This window comes from Apodemus sylvaticus, chromosome 16, assembly GCF_947179515.1.
Source record: "Apodemus sylvaticus chromosome 16, mApoSyl1.1, whole genome shotgun sequence".
Lineage (NCBI taxonomy): Eukaryota > Metazoa > Chordata > Mammalia > Rodentia > Muridae > Apodemus > Apodemus sylvaticus.
The window spans coordinates 41,693,135-41,713,603 of record NC_067487.1 but is presented as its reverse complement, the minus strand read 5'-3'; the positions used below and the strand labels follow the sequence as shown (position 1 = coordinate 41,713,603).

The 20,469-nt window shown below is 37.9% G+C and overlaps 1 pseudogene; it reads right to left on the bottom strand.

Annotated features, from left to right (window-relative positions):
* Positions 1-19,709: 19,709 nt before the first annotated feature.
* LOC127666651 (uncharacterized protein C9orf85 homolog) lies at positions 19,710-20,143 on the bottom strand (annotated as a pseudogene).
* Positions 20,144-20,469: the final 326 nt, after the last annotated feature.

The following is a 20,469-nucleotide window of genomic DNA, read 5'->3' as shown; positions in this document are numbered from 1 at the left end:
AGTATCAAGGACTAGGGCCACCCAGTTAGGTAATAAGGACCTTCTGTTGGCTGACAACAAAGTAAAGGTGTAGTTAGTATGTTCTAAGCTATGCTGCAAAGGAATCTTAGAAGTTTCCTATAACCTATAGCTGGATCTTTTCAAAATATAGTTTCATAGTCAAAACAATCTACATATCATGTAGTTACACTTAAAAGCTTAAAGTCTAAGTAAAATCCTGACTTCATCAAGCCAATTGCATGTTAATTAGGCAATTTAAAATTTACCTAAATTCAAGTTATTTTGTCTTCACTAGAAAACTGTTAGTTCTATGCTACCCAAATATTTCACAAAACATTTTATGCAAATATTGAAAAGAAGCTATAGGGTAGATACTGGGTCTTTCATTTAATATATATGCTGATAATGTTGTTGGGCTTTATTTAAAATTCAGTAGGAAATCAACTTCAGTATTTCAAAAAAAATGCCTTGTTTGCTGCTGTGATGAGGGACTGTAATTCTGCATATATGTTAGACAGTTTGGAGGGGAGATAGGCAGGAGGTTGGAACACCACTGAGGAGAATTCCTTCTTGGAACAGTTCAAAATCTAAAACTATAAACATATGTATTGGAAATGTTTCTAGATTTATTAAATTCTATGATAATATACGAGAGAGATTTCTTTGAAAATTTATAACAGATGCCAGAAAGAGTACTATCCACTTTATCATCAATTAATATATATGTGGGATCTCCAGGGGCCATCTCACTTGTATACAACAACCCAAAACAAATTACAACAGCCTTGCCTTGCTGTCAAACTGGAGGATAAATGATCAAGATAAAAATAATTAATTTCAAGTGGACTCAATTACTGTAGTCAGTCACTACTCAAGTATTTATTAAGGACCCATTTGGGTGCAAGGCAATTTGTGAGATGCTAGTAAAAATCCATAATGATGTTAATGACAAGAGGATTTTTTATGACACAATAATATGAAATTCAAATGAGAGTTTGAATTAAAACTGATCCCCCTGCTTCATCTATGCTGAGTCTTACAAAAATAAAAAGGCAGCTCACCAGTGAACATCCATCAAACAAAATTTATAGTCAGAAGCCCATCAAGAGAGAGATATTTGAACGTCCCATCATTTAAGAGGATATTGAAATGGGCTTATTCTGAAGTATTAGAAAACTCATATACCCGTTCAAACAGTCAAAAAACATGTTTAGTTCAAGTAAAGTATCTGTCACTAAACAAAGACAGAGATACAACAATGGACAAAATTTCTTCAAATTCTTCTTTTAAGAGTTGAATTCTGTCAATGAAGGCAAATCAGAAATAAGAAGAATCACAGACCACATGAAACTCAAGAAGAAGAAAGACCACAGTGTGGGTGCTTCGGTTCTTCTGAGAAGGGAAACAAAATATTTAGAGGAACAAATATGTAGATAAAGTGTAGAGTAGAGACTAAAACAAAGACCATCCAGAGACTGTCTGACCTAGGGATTCATCCCATATACAATCGCCAAACATCCACTATCGTAGATGCCAAAAAATGCTTGCTGAAAGGAGCCTGATATGGCTGTCTCCTGAGAGGCCCTGCCAGAGCCTTACAAAACCAGAGGTGGATGCTCGCAGCAAACCATTGAACTGAGCACAGGGTCCCCAATGGAGAAGCTAGAGAAAAGACTAAAGGAGTTGAAGGGGTTTGCAGCCTCATAGGAAGAACAACAATATCAACCAACCAGACCCCTCAGAGCTCCCAGGTACTAAGCCATCAACCAAGAGGTACACATGGTTCCAGCTGCATATGTAGCAGAGGATTGCCTTGCCGGGCATCAATGGGAAGAGAGGTCCTTGGTCCTATGAAGGCTCGATAGAAGCCCCAGTGTAGGAGAATTGAGTCCGGGGAGGTGGGAGGGATCTGGGTGGGAGGAACCACCCTCCTAGAAGCAGGGGGAGGGAGGATTGGATAGTGGCTATCCTGGAGGGGAAAAATTGGCAAAGCAGGTAGCATTTGAAATGTAAGTAAAGAATATATCTAATTAAAAATGTAAATAAAAATAGAAGATATACAGATCTCTCTGTGCTGAATGCAATGGAGAACATCTGGATAAATGCAATGGAGAGCAAATAGAAATATCAAAACATCTAATTTGAGGAGAAAAATATTCCTGGAGAAAAGGTAGGATAGGATCATGCCTTGAAGTAGGCTCTTCTGTGGCTAAGTTATTAAAAACAAAAAAACAAAAAAAAAAAAAAAACAAAAGAAGCACAATAAATGATTTGGAGAAAATATCAGATGTAGATAACATGGGTCCATCGGAATGAGTTTGGCTTTATTTTTGGGTGTGGTAGACATCTTTGGAAGTTATTGAAGAGTAGATTGACTTAGCTATGATTACAGGGGGTCATTTTGACTACTGTTGAGAAATTGGAAGGTGTGTTAGAAGGGACAGAAATAGGTAGCATGCTGCATGGAAGAAGAACATAAAATTAAACAAGGTTAGAAATAAGGTTCATTTTGACAGTAGTGCTGACAGGGCTTGCTCTGGTGGCTGCCAAGTGTGACTTCATACTTGGTTTGGGCAGCTCAGGAAATGAAATTGTCATCAAATGGAACGTGGACATCTGTTGGAGTAGATGTTGAACGTGTGAGAGAGTGAGTATGCTAAGTTTTCATTCAGTTCAGCACCAGGCTGGAGATGTGGACTACACATCTGCATGTAAGAAAAGTCAAGGCTGCAGATGGGAATTTAAAAATGAGCGATATCGAGGTGAGAAAACAAAACAATACAAGGCCAGGGACTGCGCTCTGAATGATGCCAGTATTTAAAGATCAAGGGATGGGTGGTGGTGGCGGCGGCTGAGGCAGCGGTGCACACCTTTTTTTTTTTTATTCGATACTTTTTTATTTACATTTCAAATGATTTCCCCTTTTATGGTCCCCCACTCCCCGAAAGTCCCATAAGCCCCCTTCCCTCCCCATGTTCTCTCATCCACCCCTTCCCACTTTCCCTGGTTTTGCCTTATACTGCTACACTGGGTCTTTCCAGAACCAGGGGCCTTCCGTTCTTCTTGTAACTCATTTGATGTGTGGATTATGTTTTGGGTATTCCAGTTTTCCAGGCTAATATCCACTTATTAGTGAGTGCATACCATGATTGATCTTTTGAGACTGGGTTACCTCACTTAGTATGATGTTCTCCAGCTCCATCCATTTGCCTAAGAATTTCATGAATTCATTGTTTCTAATGGCTGAATAGTACTCCATTGTATATATATATATATATATATACCACATTTTTTGCATCCATTCTTCCATTGAGGGATACCTGGGTTCTTTCCAGCTTCTGGCTATTATAAATAGGGCTGCTATGAACATAGTGGAGCATATATCCTTATTACATGCTGGGGAATGCCCAGGAGTAGTATAGCAGGATCTTACGGCGCAGGCCTTTAAAGATCAAGGGAAAGACAAGGAGCTAGTACAATGCACTGAGGAAGAACAACCAAGTAAGTATACAAAGCAGAGGAAAGTGATACTCTGCAATCCCTTTAACAAAATGCTTCAAGAAAATCAGGAAGATTTTACCAAGCATGGCTGATAAATACAGCAAAACTGGAATTTAAGCATTGATAATAGTATATAATTACAAAAATCGCTAATGACTTCACCAAAACCCGTCAAAAATTTTGTAGAGAGATGAAAGCATAATTATCACTGGAATGGATGTAATAAAACAGAAAAAATTGAAAGTAAAGGCAGTTAACTCTTTAAAGTCAACTTTCAACAAACAAGAGACCAGAAAGGAGCCTTGAAACATAGTTGCTAATTTTTGGGAAGAGCTAGTGGAGAGCAGAGCCTCTCAGTTTTACAGAATTTTCTGTAAGTCCTAAAACTTTCATGTTCTAATTGGAAAGCAGATCCCAATTTTTTAGTAAATAAATTTACTTATATGTAGAAGAGACCTTTTCTCATTTCTTCCAGACTTAATCTGTGAAAAAAAAAATGTGAGGTCATCCATAGGAGTCAGGACGGGGAATGCATAAACACTGAATTTGAGTAAACAATAAACAGTAAAAAATTGATTCTGGAAAAATGCAAAATGGAATTATCAGTCAATCCAGAATTTCACTGAAGGTTAATGTTGCTTGAAATTTTGTCAGCAGAATGACTATTTTCTTGTTCTTTTCTTACAGCCAAATTATGGTACACTGAGGCACAGATAGATGAGAGGGTTTGACTTAGTCTGTAATAAACATTTGCAACGTGAGAATAACAAGGCAAGACATCCCAAAATGAAATGCTAGGTGAGGAAAAGAGGGTACTGATAGACAATGGAAGACAGGCCACATAAGGAGAGAAGTTATATGTGATCAGAAGAATGGAAAGAAAAGAAAAAGAGAATCAAATGGATTGAGGCTCCTAGAACGATCATTAAAATGTAAGAGGCAGGGATGAAATCTGAGAAATGGCAGAGATGGTCAGGGTGTTCAAGACTGATGCTGCGGCTGTGATGATGAATGCAAACCAAAGATCGAATTAAATCCGCAAATCATTGGTAAAACATAGGGCACCACTGTTTGTGTCTGTGAAACAGTTCCTGGGAAGAGCAAGCAGCGAGTAAGTCCAGCCCTGAATATGGGTAATACTATCCCGTAAGCTAAGGGCTCCAATGTGATTAAAGACCTAAGGAAAAGGCTTATGCATGAATTCTCTCTCTAATTCCTAACCAATATGAATTGACCTGTGCTCCAGCACATACCATGCTAGAATAACATCTCTTAAGCCATGAGCCTGAAGCACTGCTTCCCTTATGTTGTCAAGTCATGTATTTTATAACAATGATTAAAGAAAGGGATTACTAGCAAAATGACACATGATAATCCTGCTAATTATAAATTGCATTTATTTATTGATGTAGGGGATGAGCCTGTGTGTGCACATTTATTTATGTGCTCTACAGCTTAATTGTAGAGATCAGAGGACAACTTTCCCAAGAGTTGGTTTTCTCCTCCCCCAGTTGGGAAAGACTCTTGGATCATTAGGCTTGGCAATAAGTATTGTTGCCCATTACACCATTCTGCTGATCTAGACTACTGTCTTAAACAATTTCAGATTAATATATAATCACAGGCGGCGTAGAAGCTGGGGGCAGCACTGGACAACTGTAAGACAGAAAGACAAAGAACAGAAAAAGGCAAGATATTTAAAAGATGCCATTTATGCACACTGAAAATATGTTGTTTGTTTTCTTTTTAGGAGTTGAGAATAGAAGAGACTTAACACTGGAAAGGATCAACTTTTTAAAAGTTAGAGAAGTGTTACAGGGCAATAGGAGTTATCCGGTGAGAATAACTGATTTTAAATAATTTCAATTTTAGGTACTGAGCAAATAGATTCAGCCATATTTAAACATTACACAGACTGCCTTATTAATGTCATTTTTTATGAAAGTCAAGCTTTTGCTCTGGTAGGTCTGGAGAGGAGGACCTGGCTTCTATAATCGCAGTAGAAAAAAAATATAATGACCAAGAAGAAAGAGTCAGGCAGAATATAAAAATTTGAGTTTAAAGTATATCAGACACTACTCAAGAGAATTCTTAACTTTCTTTTTTAAAGGATATTTTTTTCCAAACAGCATAGTGCCAAATTAGATTGTGATATTCAAAATAATAACCCAGCCCAACTAGGAGAAGATTTCTAGTGATGTCTAATACATAAACATGTGTTCTGTTATATGCAGAGCTTTGAACATAAGCATTTTATTTAGGTTGTAAATAATGTATGTTTTTTTTTCAAGATAAAAATTACAAAATACAAAGAAAGGCTTCTTCCTTTCTTCTGGTGGCAGCATTCAGGTGAGGCAGTTTAGTGCATATAAATACATCCAGGAGCTCTTGGAGGAAGAAGTCCTTTGTGACGTACAAAGATCCAAGGCTCTGCTGCTGGCAATATCACCAGCTCCCTGCACTGCCCAGGGTCTCTGCCTGGCTCACCCAGCCTGATAGGGTATGAAAGCTGGAATACAAGGCCAAGCAAGGTTATGTCATATCCAGGATATGTGTCCTTCATGGTGGTTGCAAACACCCAGCTCCTAAGGGTTCCATATATGGCAAGCCTGTCCATCACAGTAATAAACAGTTTACCCAAAGCCATCAGTATGTGGCTGACAAAAGCTGGATGCCATGGTAGGATTTTGAGAGTCTTGAATTCTGCGTTGGAAAAGATTCCACATATACATTTATTTAAACTATCCTCATCAATCCAATCCATACATCTTTCAAAGGAAAACCTAATGCCCGGTGCACCACCAAAGCAGCCCACAAGCACAGAGAGATGCCTGGGCTGACATCTGCTGGCTGCAAGAGCAGTGGCCTTGGAAAGGACCCCAAGTTCCATCACACTCAATGTGCAGCCTGGAGAACTCACTATACTCTTCAGCTCCTCCATTATTGCCAATGCATACAATGTCTGTAAAAGTCATACCCAATAAACAATTTAGGACATTAAAAAATTACAAAATGTATTATGGAATCCTTAGCAAATGGTTGCTAAAGATTACTAAAGTGTATGCAACTAGGCAGAAATTATAGGTTTTATTCTTTGTCACAGAAGGTGCATTTTATATATTTTGCTTTTACAGCACAGAGTGTCCTGAAGGGGGCAGGGAAAGTGATACAAAGTTAGGTTTAGTGGTGGATACCTGTTATCTAAGCACTTGGGAGGCAGAAGTAGAGGGCTTGCTGCAAATTAAGGCCAGCAAGAAGTAGAGTGTTTGAGAAAAGATGTTTGGCCTTTGTTTATTTGAAGGAGTTAGAAGACCCCAAGGAAGTGGGACTGTGACACTTGTGACTCATCAGAATGAAGAAATAGAATTCATAAATGAAAATCTATTTCCTGGAAGATGATAAGCATAGTTTACCACACAAATACTCAAAAGTAACATATCCTGTTTTCTTATCTAAAGCATTAGAGAAGCCATTTTTTGCACTGGAAAGGAAGGGGAAAGGCCCAGTTACCTATGCATGCCTTCCCTCTCCCGACAGATAGAAACAGGACACATGGTGCCCAGCTAATTCTCTTTGATTGCTATTGTAGCTAACTAGGAATAGAATCAGAGAAGCCAGGGTTAGCTCCAACTACAGCATCACAGGTCTCTGAAATTATGAATTGGATTGATGAATTTTTCTTTCCTGAAGAACAACATGCAGATTAAAGAGCTTTTAACTGTTCTTGATGCAATCAAAAGGTTATGGTTGTCTGCTAAAAACTCAGTTTCGGCCACAGTTTATGCAAGTTGTTCGCATTACTCCCTCGGTAATGATGTACTTGGCCTCACAACTTGTGGTCTGGTTCTCATTTGTTTGGTATTGCATTCCAAGACTGCAATGACTCAGAAATGTCCCTTATTTTTTTACAGTAAGAACTAGCATGGTTTGCCTGAAGCATCTCAAGTTTAATTGTTTGTCTGTGGTCTTCCCACAATATATCCAAGCAGGTGTATATGAGTAAAGACTTCAACAAGTTGAGTGAAAAGATTAGGTCTTTAACCAGAAATCTTCTGAAGTTATCGTCTTAAATCCTTTGACACCCACAGAAAATTTCTTTTCTTTTGATACAATAGTATATTTATTATTATCAAAATGTACTTGCTAACTCTTACCGAGTAGTCTATTAAGAATGAAGAAACACACACACACACACACAGAGAAACACATTTCCCAAAAATTAAAGGAAAGTTTTTTAATTAGGTATATTTTTTATTTACATTTCAAATGTTGTCCCCTTTCCTAGTTCCCCCTCCCCCATAAGCCATCTCCCCTTCTCCAATTTTAAATATGTAGAGATAGCTATGAGGGAACATGAAATTTAACTATGAACATATTTGAAGATATGTTGTATGGAAGAAGAACTTAGTCTCAAAATGCCTGTGACACCAAACTTCCCTGCATCATGAAAATGAAGTTATCCATTCAGTGAGAAAAAAAAAGGTTCTCCTTTACGGCTTACCGTGCTCCATGTTTACATTCTAAAATTCCTTTGTTTCGTCACACGTTTTTCCTATATTAAGTTATGATTTCCTTCTTTCCGGACCAGCAACAAAATGTAAGTTACACCAGAAACAGAGGAAATAACATCTTTTAAGACATAATCTTCTATAGAATAGTGCTTAAATGGGCAGTCTTCGATAATATATTAAATGCAACAAGATATAAACTTATGAATTGCATATGAAAATATGAATTAATATTATATAAAAGAACTGATGTTCAAAGCTGTCTTAGATAAATAAGAGAGTAGGGATAGAGTTCACTTGGTAACATGCTTACCATGCAAACATGAGGACCTGAGCCAAGATCTTCACCAGTCACATCCAAATTTAGGTGCAGCAGCTTTGGCTGTGTGGTACCCCAGTGTTGAGGAGAAGCAGAGCCCAGACAGTGAGCTTCAGATTCACTGTCGAAAAATGATAAGGGAAGTAACTGAGGAAGACATCTGACCTCAACCTCAGCCTCACCCTACAAGAACTCATGTCCCACAGAAGAGTGGATCACCACCAGTCCTGTACACAAAGCAACAAAACACATAACACTAAGTTTTGATGAGAAGGGGAAATTTAAACAGGCAAAAAGATGCAGTCCTGCCTGTACAGAGCAGACTTTCACATGATCATTCCACTGGGCACTCTAGGGTAGTAGCAAGTATCAGGGACAAGGGACTTCCACTGTACTAGGTATCCCTGAAGCATGTACTACCAACCATTTTCAACAAATACTTGAAAAAACATAGAGCAGTGGCTCTAAGATAGAGACTTAAACCCACCACCCGGAGGTTAAAATAAAGAAATGCAGTCTCAGTTACTTCAAATTGTTCTAATTTGACAAGACTTGTCTGAATGCAGCAAGGATTCATTGCTTGATAAAGGAAAGATAAAGCACTATGTTCTGTTTCCTCCATTATGCCACAAAGATATTCTGTTGGCATTGTTACCCACATTTTATATAGCAATTTTCAAAAGACTAAGCAGCCCTTTCCCTTGACTGTCCTTCATTGTACACATAGGTTATTGGATTTCTCACTCTTCTTTATCACCGATTGGTGGAAACCTCAGCCTGAAGCAACACCTGCTGAACATCTGTTTCTGGGTATCACCCTCCGAATGGTGACAAGAAGACTCAGCAGACATCACAACAGTGTCCCTGGAGCACTTGCTGCCCTCTCAGCAGGAGGAGTCAGAGAGCACATCCTGCACAGGGATCATCAAACTGATCGGCAGCGTCATAGGGTAGCATTTATCCATTGCCCAGTGGTAAATCAAGTCATTGTTCTTTTGCTATGTCTGACTTTCTTGCCAATTGAAAATGCTTCAGTTCATGGTTCGAGCCAGATTCTCCTGCGGCCGCCAGCATCTACCCTCTCCATCCCTTCATTCTTGAGATTTTGTAATGGTCTCTAAAGCTTCTGGCATCAATATATTTATTTTCTTTTTGAGCATTGCTTGCAACCTACTGAGTGTTTCTGGTTTGTTAGCAGGTGGCCAAGCCTGCCAAAAAAAAGAAGAACTTGTGTTTGAAGTAACCCAGGGAACTCACCAGTTCCCAAATTGGTATCAGCCCTTTTACAAATTGCAGAGCCTCGTGGGTACTTTAAGGCTTATTCAGCAGGCAGGCTTGTAGGGTCTGAAGCTTTACCCAAACAATTCGTGTGTGATCAAAGCGGGACAGAACACGGCAATGGATCTTTTCTTTGGAGTTACTTTTACAAGTGGCTAAGGAGATGAAAAGGAAGAAACAGGTGAAAAGTTCGGGCCAAGTGAGCCATGCCAAGTATTTCACAAGTGGGGAGGTAGTAGCAAATTAAAAATACAACAACACCAAGTTTGCTTTTTGTGGGGTTTCTTAACATGGGCTGCCTAAGCAGAAGGGCAGGCCTATTTAGAAAACAGTTGCTGGGTTCTGAATTGAAGCCTGTCCTTAAAAGAGAGATGCAAAATGAAGCTGCAGATCCCCAATACACAGTGCAGTCAGGAGCTGGAGATGCCTTCAGTTATTTACCCACATGCACACTAAAAGCGACAAGAGTTGTGTATCCTCAAACAACCTTCATCTGGCAGAGTGATATCACCAAGTGGCCTGTTTTGCTGCGAGATGCACTAAAGATTAGATAAGAAAGCAAACAGTCCCTGTGGGATACTCCAAGTCCTCTATCTGCCAAAATAGCATCCCAGACCAGATCAAAAGCAGAAAGGATTTAGAGCATCTCTAAAGCACTTCACACAAACATAAAGAAGATCTAAGAACCAAAGGATTGGCATGGAATTATAAAGTAAGCTTGCATTTGGACGGGAGGATTTTTCAGCTTACGTTTAACAATCGTATGTGCCACTTGGGGTTTTATTCTCCCACTATTTTTTCAGATTTCTTGACCCATTTCATAAAGTAAGTAAATCAAGATGACCCATTAGACTGTGGGTCAAAGAAAGTCAGTAGCAGTGGAAGAAGTGGAGCCTCTGCTTACTGTTTTGCCATAAAGAAGCTGGAGTTCATCTACATTTTCTATATTACATTCCCCTCTCTGTGAACCAGAGGTAGGATTAAATTCCTTTTTGGTTCATTAAATAAACTACCTCTTGAGTTGAAACTAAACTGTAGTACTTTAGGTGTCAATGTAAAATTATATACCAGTTGTTATTCAATGATAATCAAGTAGGTTAAGAAGGTAACTAGGAGGAATATTTGCATGTTATTCTCTCATACAAAGACCATCATAGGTTGCATGCAGCCAACTACTGGACTGAGCATGGGGACCCAATAGAAGAGTTAGGGGAAGGACTGAAGGAGCTGAACAGGGTTTGCAAGCCCATAGGAAGAACAACAATAACATCTAAACAGACCTCCCAAAGTTCTCAGGGACTAAACCACTAACCAAAGTCATGGAGGGACCCATGACTCCAGCTGCATATGGAGCAGAGGATGGCTTTGTTGAGCATCAATGGGAGGAAGGCCCTTGGTCCTATGAAAGCTTGATGACCCAGTGTAGGGGAATGCTAAGGCAGGGAGGCAGGAGTGGGTGGGTGGGGGGGGGAGCATCCTCATAGAAGCAGGGAACAGGGAGGAGATAGGGGGTTTGTAGAGGGAGAAACTAAGAAGGGGAGTAACAGTTGAAATGTAAACAAATAAAATAACCAATTAAAAAAAAAAGAAATTTTAACACACACAAACACCCATATCGTTGTGGAGCATTATTGCAAGAACATGTTATAATGCTTAGGGATATTTTGTTATAGTTGCAGTCACACAAACCAAAGAACACAGTGCTCACCTCTACTGTCAAACACTTTCCTTTATAGAAAGATGATCATTAGTTCTTCTTTCTAATGCTTACCTTCTTTCACTTATTCAAATTTAATCCGTCTTAGAAGTTAAACATAAATGTTCTATTAAACTGTTGTGTGTGTTTAGAGGCTCAGTGTGAGAGCCTTGTCACTTTAGTCAATGATGATGCAAAGTTGGAAAGTCTGGCTTGCTCCCATGTTTGAATGGCCTTCCTACTAAGTAGCAAACTGACAAACACAATGAAGACGTCTTAATGTGATAACTATAACAAACATGAACAAAGTGTTTTGGATGGCTAGAGAACTCGGACTATTGACTCTGCCCTTTGGAAGGCTGGAAATGGCCCAAGGAGGTTCACAGAAGGTGACACTTTAGGGAGAGATGACTACAGGTTTGACCTTTTCAGAGCAAAAGCTTTTAATTAGATCTAGAACACAAAGGCTGTGGCCGGAAATGCATCCCAGACAAAAGAAGAGGATTGGCAAAGGCATAGGAAGACGGAAATTTAGCAAATAGTTGGTCTTTCCAAGTGAATGAACGAGAGTGTTCAGAAGGAAGAAAACAAGACCAAAAACAAAAAATAAAAAACAAAACAAAACAAAAACAAAAAGGAAGAAGGCTTGAGTTTGATCAACACTTGGAGGTTTTCAACTTTACCCATATGGATAAATGAGTTGTCAGAACTTACAGAATTTGCTCATAATGTTATAGATGACTCAAAAACAATAAAAAATTTTAAAAATTACTTGGGGACCTAAGATATACATTGTATGATTCAAATCCACCTCAACCTTAGCTGCAGTTTGGCGCCACCTGGTGACAGTTTCCTGCTTGGGTTTGAATACCTGAGGGAGTGAACCTGGTTCTTGTGGAGACTGGATCTTTAGTAGGGAGAGTGATTCCTGTAAGGGAATGGCATCTACTTCTTTGATTCAATTCACTAGATCTGGAATCTAGTAGATCTAGTTGGGAACATGGTTCCTGAAATCCCTTCCCTCTTATCCTTCTATTCTAATCCCAGAAGACCAGAGGTCAGCTTCCGTTTGGAGAGTAACTGCAGAACCCTAATCTTTCAGCATTTTGGTGAGATTGATGATGGCATATCTGTAACTATACTGCACCTTCAGTGAATATTTCAATTAACTGTAAAATTATGATTTTCATGCTGATTGTCGTAGTGAGTTGGATGTTGGTCTTCATAATAAAGATTAGGGAATTTTTTTAAGTAAAAAAAAATCAATATCTATAAAAACAATGGAATTCTGGAGACTCAGAAGATCTTCGATATCATCTAGCGCTAGATTCATACATGCATGTGCTTAATAACAGAAGAGGCTGAGACATAGAATGCTTCATTCTATGTGGACAATTATTCAGACTAGAGTTATAGCCCAATGCTGACTTGAGCAAATATTATTTTACTTCAGTAAAATTTTTTTAGACTCAATGATCTTTTTCTCTTTAATCCAAATAGTATAGATTATGGGACAGTCAATATTGTGGAGAGCCTGTGCAGAGGTCCTGGAGGAAGATAGGAAGGAGTCGATTGGCAACCAAGTGGAGGGGGCGGTGGATGCGGAGAATTTCGGGTCCTCTGGGTCTGCTAGACAGACAGGAAGCAGACAGTAGGTACCACAGTACAGACCCACAGACAGACAACATTTGCTCTCTTCAACTACCTGACCTGGGCACTGTACAGTTCCGGAGTGCAGTTGATTCCTATTACAGGTCTCCTATTCTAGTAATTTTTAAACATCCAGGAATCAGGTAGGTTTGCAATAGATACTTATTACTAGATCCTTTGCACATTTGAAATATACCAAAGAAAATTGAGAGCCTGTGCCCAAAGGCCACAATGAAAAAAAAACATGAATCCACATTTCTATAGATGTTTTGAGGACTAATAATATGTCTAAGGTTCTAATAGTATGCTTGACATCTTACCAAAGAGTAAGGGAAAAGTGTATGTATCTTGTAATCTTGTGGAGTCCACTCAAACCACAAGTTAAAAATATCAAAATACAATCTAATAGAAAACAAAACAAGGAAAGCAAACAAAAACTAAGCAAAGAAGCAAATAGTTCCCTTAGGACTTCTAACTCAAGTCAAATCCCTAAATAAAGCAACAGTTCAAGGGTAGTTTCTTTGCATTTTCAGATCAAACAATTTCCTATTCACTTTTGAATGTTTTGTCACATCCTTTAAGAGTACATGGGTTCTAACATGGAAAGTACCATCCTTACTTAGTTCTCACAAAGTTACCAGAGAAAAATGAAAATGACCTCTCTCTCATGACTGTGAAAGGATGATTGTTAGCTGAAGTAGTCCAAAAATGCAAGATGCCTAGTTTTTCTTCATAATATGTTTATTTGGTTATTTGAGAGTTTCATATAATGTACTCCAATTACAGTTCTTCCCATTCTTCCTTGGTTCATCTCTCCAACCATATGAAGCCCCCCATGCACACACACAGAAATGAAGAAATGAAAAGCAGTGAAGAAAAAAAGAAAAGAAATACTAAGTTTAATTTGTGCTGCCCATATGGAACATGGTCAAATTCCTGGTGCCCAGTCCCTTAAAGAAAACTCTTCTAAACAAACAATAAAAAAAAAAATGGGCCATCAAGCCTTCTCAGGACCAAGGGCCTCTCCTCCCTTTCATGTCCAGCAAGGCCATTTTCTACTATGCAGCTGGAGCCATGAGTCCCTCCATGTGTACTCTTTGGTTGGTGGTTTAGTCCCTGGGAGTTCTTGGGGGTACTGGTTGGTTCACAGTTTTGTTCCCCCTATAGTACTGTAAAGCCCTTCAACTCCTTGGATACTTTCTCTAGCTCCTCCATTGGGGACCCTATGCTCAGTTCAATGGTTGGCTAATAAGGACAGGGAAGAGGGAGTGTGTGGATTACTGAGCAGGGGGAGGGAGGATGGGTTAGGGGGGTTTTCAGGAGGTGCGGGACCAGGAAAGGAAACAACATTTGAAATGTAAATAAAGAATATATCTAACAACAAAAAAGAAAGGATGAATTGTAATAGACTTTTGCTGATTAAAATTCTCATATTATCATGAAAAAAATAAAGTATTGGGAATGGGTAAAGCACTTGACACACGTGTGAGTGAGAGGACTGGAGTTTGGATCTTCAGGATCTACAGAAATGTAAGGTGTGCATGGCAGTCCACCTGTAATGCTGGTGCTGGAGGTGAAAACAGGGGATGCTCAGAGCAAGCGGGCTACCTTAACTAACTCAATCATTGAGTTCAGGGTTCAAGTGAGAGACCCTGTGCTGTTGACGAAGCATGAGGTGGAGAGTAACTGAGAAGGCCAACCAACATCATAGTTATTCTATTGAGAATAGATAGAGAAAATAGTACTGGCAAATAAGAGTTGACTGGATATTTGCCAATCATAGAGTTCCCTAAGGGATAGACTATACTTGTACTTTATCTTATTGTATTAAATTGTTGCTTATGACTTGGAAGTCTTGCTAATTAGCCCATACTCTTAAGTTAAGAAAGATCTCACCATATCTTCATATTTTCATATTTTAGTACATTGTCTTGTATGTAACAGATACTTAATGAATCTATAATTAATGAATTAGTAACTACTATGTAAAAAAGGAAATAAGACTGATGTCCTGATTGACAGAAGAAAGACAACGGGAACTGTTACATCAATGAGCTGGAGGATGTGTTAGACAATCTTCGGATGGGTACACCTTGGGTGGGAGCCATGGATCATGTCAACACACAGGATGTTTGTGAGCAAGGAAAAACAAATTAGAGAGACAAAGATCCCATGAATGGGAACAGATAGCAAAGGCAACTGAGGGAGACCCAGTTATCCCCTATTGCAAGATATGGAAAAGAGTTTTCATTTTTCAACAGTTGTAATGAAGATATAGTGCTTGTCTTATATAATTATTAAATAAATATTAAACCAATAAACTATATAAACCATGAGCATTTGATATTTGTAAATAGTTGAGAACTATGACACAATAATTGGTCCCTTATCCACTGCAGTATTTTGTGTACTTTCAGCAAAAATATTTTGTTGTTACCAAATTGGTTATTATTTTGTTTATTTCACAGTTCTTAGTCACCAAGCTTAGTTCACAAATTCCAATTGTTTTTCAAAAATAAAGTTCATCTTCAAAAAATGAAAATGTTTCAACATTGAAGAGGTTCAAAACAGTAGAGAAATCAAAACTCATTTGTGTAAATAATTTAGATTCAATTTATGAAAATAAAAGAAATACCATTTTTATAGTCATGACTTTTATTAAAAGAACTAATCATTTCAAGATGACTTATCCCCATCTTGCAAGACGGAAGCCTGAGAGGCACTTAAAAACTCTTTCTGCTTATGCTTCTTGCCTAATCAGATGTTTCTATCATAATCATTTCATAAATGGGCTCTCTGAATCTAGAAACTTAACTCTCCACTACAGGAATGATATGATATGAAACAAAAAGCAACAAGAGTTGGACAAATTCTGTCAGTAAGAATTTGATACCAATCTAGAACTCATTTTTTAATAGGAGTGATGTAGGTGGTCTTCTTCTTCTTCTTCTTCTTCTTCTTCTTCTTCTTCTTCTTCTTCTTCTTCTTCTTCTTCTTCCTTTTCTTTCTTTCTCTTCTCTTATATGTCTCCCAGTTTTATATCTGAAGACATAATAATGGGTCCAGAATAAAGTTAGGTTGATTTCCTACACTAACTTAAAAACAACACTCTCTCTTATGTGTGTATACATGTGTGTATGTATGTAACCTAAAAAGAAATTTAAAAGCATGAGGATAGATAAATAAGGGTTTTAAATGGGCAAGTTGTATTTTGCATTTTTCCCGTGTATAAGACACCAGGCTTAGAAAATAAGTAGGGATCAAATGAACTTGTTATTGATTAGAAGACAGTCTGCTGATTAAAGGTCATAGGACTTGATTTTGAGCCTATTCAGGACTAGAAGTTGGTTTCTTTCTTAGGCAAGAATCATAAGAGAATGTTAGAATCACCAATAAAAATATCACCAGGTAAGAACAAGCTTGAGTCCAAAGTAAAACTATCCACAAACACTCCCAAGTGATGGAGAATACACATGATTAACCTAGTGGCCACTTTGTGTCCTTGATGTGAGACTTCCTAGCATTTGCCAAGTAATGTTATACAAAATGAGATAAACAGTGTTCATGAGGTATCACTGCCAAAAATACTCAACCAGAATTTAACCAAATCCCTCCAATTCCATTACAGAAAATATGGGAGCAAGATAAATGATAGTGACAAAAGTATCAGACAAAATGTGAACATTGATCCGCTATAGGAGAACCTCAGCTGAGCTACAAACAACATCACGTTAAGCAAAAAGATATAAGTGCTAAGTACAATGTGTGCTCATTAATAAGGTCTTTAATAAAAAACGAAGGTAAAAATACAATAAAGAACAGTTAGGGACTTTGAAGAAATTCTCATATGGTCTGACTATTTTGTTACATTAGAAATTGTTTACCATATACCTTTGTTTTAGAAGATATACACTAGACTCAAGGGTAAACCACCAGAACCCCTACTACTAACTCTCCGGGGGTGCTGCAATGTGTAAGTGTGTGTTGCCATGGGCAGAGAGATCAGCAGAGAAGATACAGATTTGGATAAATCTTGAAATTTACTGTTTTTTTTTTTAAAAAAAAGTTTACATGTGTGTGTACTTTACTGAAATGTATTTTTTAAACTGAGTATTTGATAAGATAGGCTTAAGTTTTAAATACTAGAATTTCAAACTTTGTATTTGTATTCTCTTATAGCCCATTATTAATATGTCAAATGTTAAAAGTAAAATAAACATACATTTTTTTTAACCCACATAAGTGCATAAAATGGTACAGGGACACCAAAGAGCCCTGGTAAATTTCTGCTCATTAAACAGAAAAGGTGTTAAGAGTAAACTGTAAATGACACATCTTCCATGCCTCTGTTTCCTGTATAAATTTGGATTCTGTCCTTTTTGCCACACATGTCAAATCATGAACAAAGTTCTAAACTCACTTCAGACTAAGCACGATACACTTATATTCCAGAGCGAGAAAATGTTGTTAATTATTTTTAAGTTAAGCTCATGTAATTCTCCCACTGCATTGATGAAAGCATTTTGAAAATACCCTTTCTCCACAACTTCACTTTCTCAAGTTTAGAAGAAGTACCCAATAGTCTATCTATTCTTCAAAAGCACCTTTGTAACATAAAGGTTCTAAAAGAACAGCTTACTGTCAGGAATTCTTCTCTTTTAACTTATCATGATGAAAAGATGACCTAGAAATCAACACACTGATGAGAATTCAGAACACCCAGAACAGGTTTTAAAATGCGCAATGCAAATCTAATGGATAATATTGTGTAAACAGTTCTTTTTGTTTTGTTTCCTGTAGATGGGAAGAGTTTCTGATTTTGCAGCAATGGTGTCACATGCTGCGGACGTGGACTTCAGCAAGTAGCTGAAACACAGGGACCCAGCATTACTAGAAAGCCTGTTTGTGTCAGAAGGCTTCTAGAGTCTGGTGTCTTTTATCTCAAGACTTGATTGACTCTGAATGACAAGCATGCCGAGACCTGATTTTGCCTGGAGTAGGGCGGAGAAATCCTAGTTAGAAGCATTCCTTATACCACACACTTCTCGGAAGAGTTTTCTCAAGGCAAACCGTACAAGTAAGAAAAGACAAAAAAATAAAACTACAAGTTAAGGAGGACACTTGTTAGGGACCTCATAACAGTCCCCAAAATCTCTATCAAGCCCCAACCTGGCACCCAGGGGCTGTTTTCTGGAGTTGGGGCTTCAATAGGTCTTTTGGTTTAGAAGACAAATTGAATAGTAATCTTTTCAGAACAGGTTAAGATAACTCTGATTATATGGAAATTCCTCTATCTCTATGCAAACTGTAGAGAAACAATGAGAAGGCAAGTTCCTGGAAGTAGAATTAGGAGCCTGTACCAGACCTGGGCCATCTGGTGCTGTGATCTCTGACATCTGTACTCTAGAAGATAAATGCCTGATGTCCAAGAGACCATGGAAACCCTGTAAGATGAACCATAACACCTATGTTATACAAAGGCTAAAAATGAATGCTACATCACACTGACATAGTATGTATACGTATTTTAGATAATCAAAAAGACAATCAAAACTTAATGTAAAGTGTTAGAAATTTGAAACTCATCTTAAAAGAATTTCTATATATTAATAAGTTTTATTATATGAAAAAATCACAAATAAAATAAATATCATACACAAAGATTAACCAGAACCACGATCTCTCTCTCTATATATATATCAATGAACTTATACAGTTAGACTAGCCATTACTGACTCATGGAACTTCACATTGGATTTTCTACTTTCACTATCAAAAATATCATTATGCATTTATCCATAACCAACAATGTAAGCTCAATGACAGGATGAAAACCTCAAAGACAATGACATTTGTATCCTCTTTTATGTCAGTGATTAATATTCAGTCCTCAGAAGAAGAATTTTAAGAAATGTAAAAACTATGGCAACTTTCCCAAAACTACGTTTTCCCATTTATTTCAATGGCTCAGCAAATATATACATACATATGTTCATGCACATGGGCATCATATATACATTCGTAGAGATAAAGACACAAAGGAAACATAGTAAAAGATTAAAATTGGGATTCTGGCTAGAGTGTGGAAAAGTTCATTGTACTACCTGGTCACTGTTCCGTGGGGTTTTAAAGACAAGGACACAGATTTCAATCATCACAAACTTGCTTTGTGAACCAGTAAAAACACTGGCAATGAAGTGGTAATTCAGGAGGATGGCATTCTGGGAAGGATAAGCGGATGAGGGAGAAAATCACAGGAGCTTCTGATACTGCAAGTATCTCTGCTCCAGTATGAATGTTAGATTTTCCTTCCCAGATAGTAACTATACAGCCTACACATTATTTTCTAAGTATTTATTTCCAGTCTAGGAAAAGGTTAAAGAAATAGAATGAAGTATATAAAAACATTTTTGAAGGAAAATCATTACACATGATTGTATGTGTGTGTAAAAGTAAACTGTTTTGCTTTGTACGATGTAAGGGGACTTTCGCTAAAGAAATCACATACCTGAGGTCCAGTTATGGAAATGTACTCTGAGAGTCATTTTAGCTTTCCATGAAATTGTTCCGATATAATCACCAATTATTTGACATTAGATTATATGATCTTCTAAACAATTTCTATAGGTTTTATACTACGTGCCATGGTGTGACCACACATATTCTGTATACACAGCTTAAGTATTACTGTGAAAACCTTTAAGATCCTATTACTCAAATATGATAAATACAGACGTTGCTCAGGAGTCCGTTCTGCCTACTGGGACAGTCTTTTCTGAGTCCCCCTGCAGCTGACTCGGTGCTGTCGGGCCTGAGTGTCCCCATCTTCATCATCTGAGTCAGACTCAGCATCTAAGTCCACATTACTGTCTTCCTTCCATTTGCACATTCTTCTATGGTTAGAACCTAAATTTTCAGTATTTTCTGAAGTTTCTGGTTCTTTATTAAATGGAATAATGATCTCTTCTTACTTTCCACATTTTGCACAAACTTCGAGTTCACAGGCACATGGCCTACACATTTTGTGGTAAGAGTCCTTTACTGACAACTTCTTTGCAGCTTTGGTATACTTTTGTGCTAATTTTCTTGGTCTTATCAAACACTCTTATCAAACTTGTCACTTTTGAAGGTGAATGTATTCTGGTGCTTCTGAGGTCAAGACCGAGTCACATTGCCTTTCTGGGAACTCATCACCAAATCTCAGGCACCGTAAGTCAGTGCATCCTTTAAGTTACAGGAAAGGGAAAAGAAGTTCCCGCCCCAGGTTGAGACTTCGACAGTAAACTTTGCCATTTAAAGAATAATAGACTTTTAGTGCCACATTTAAAAAGTTAAGTTGTGATTGAACACAAACTCATTAACAGAAGAATTTAAGGCATTTATGAAAACTTCTAGGAAAGTTAATCAAACCTTAAAATAGAACTTTAAGCTCTAACGATGAGAAGGATCTGTGAGAGGATTCAGCTCCATCTGTTAGGGTTCCAAAGGCAAGATACTGGGAACAGGAAGCAAGGCCA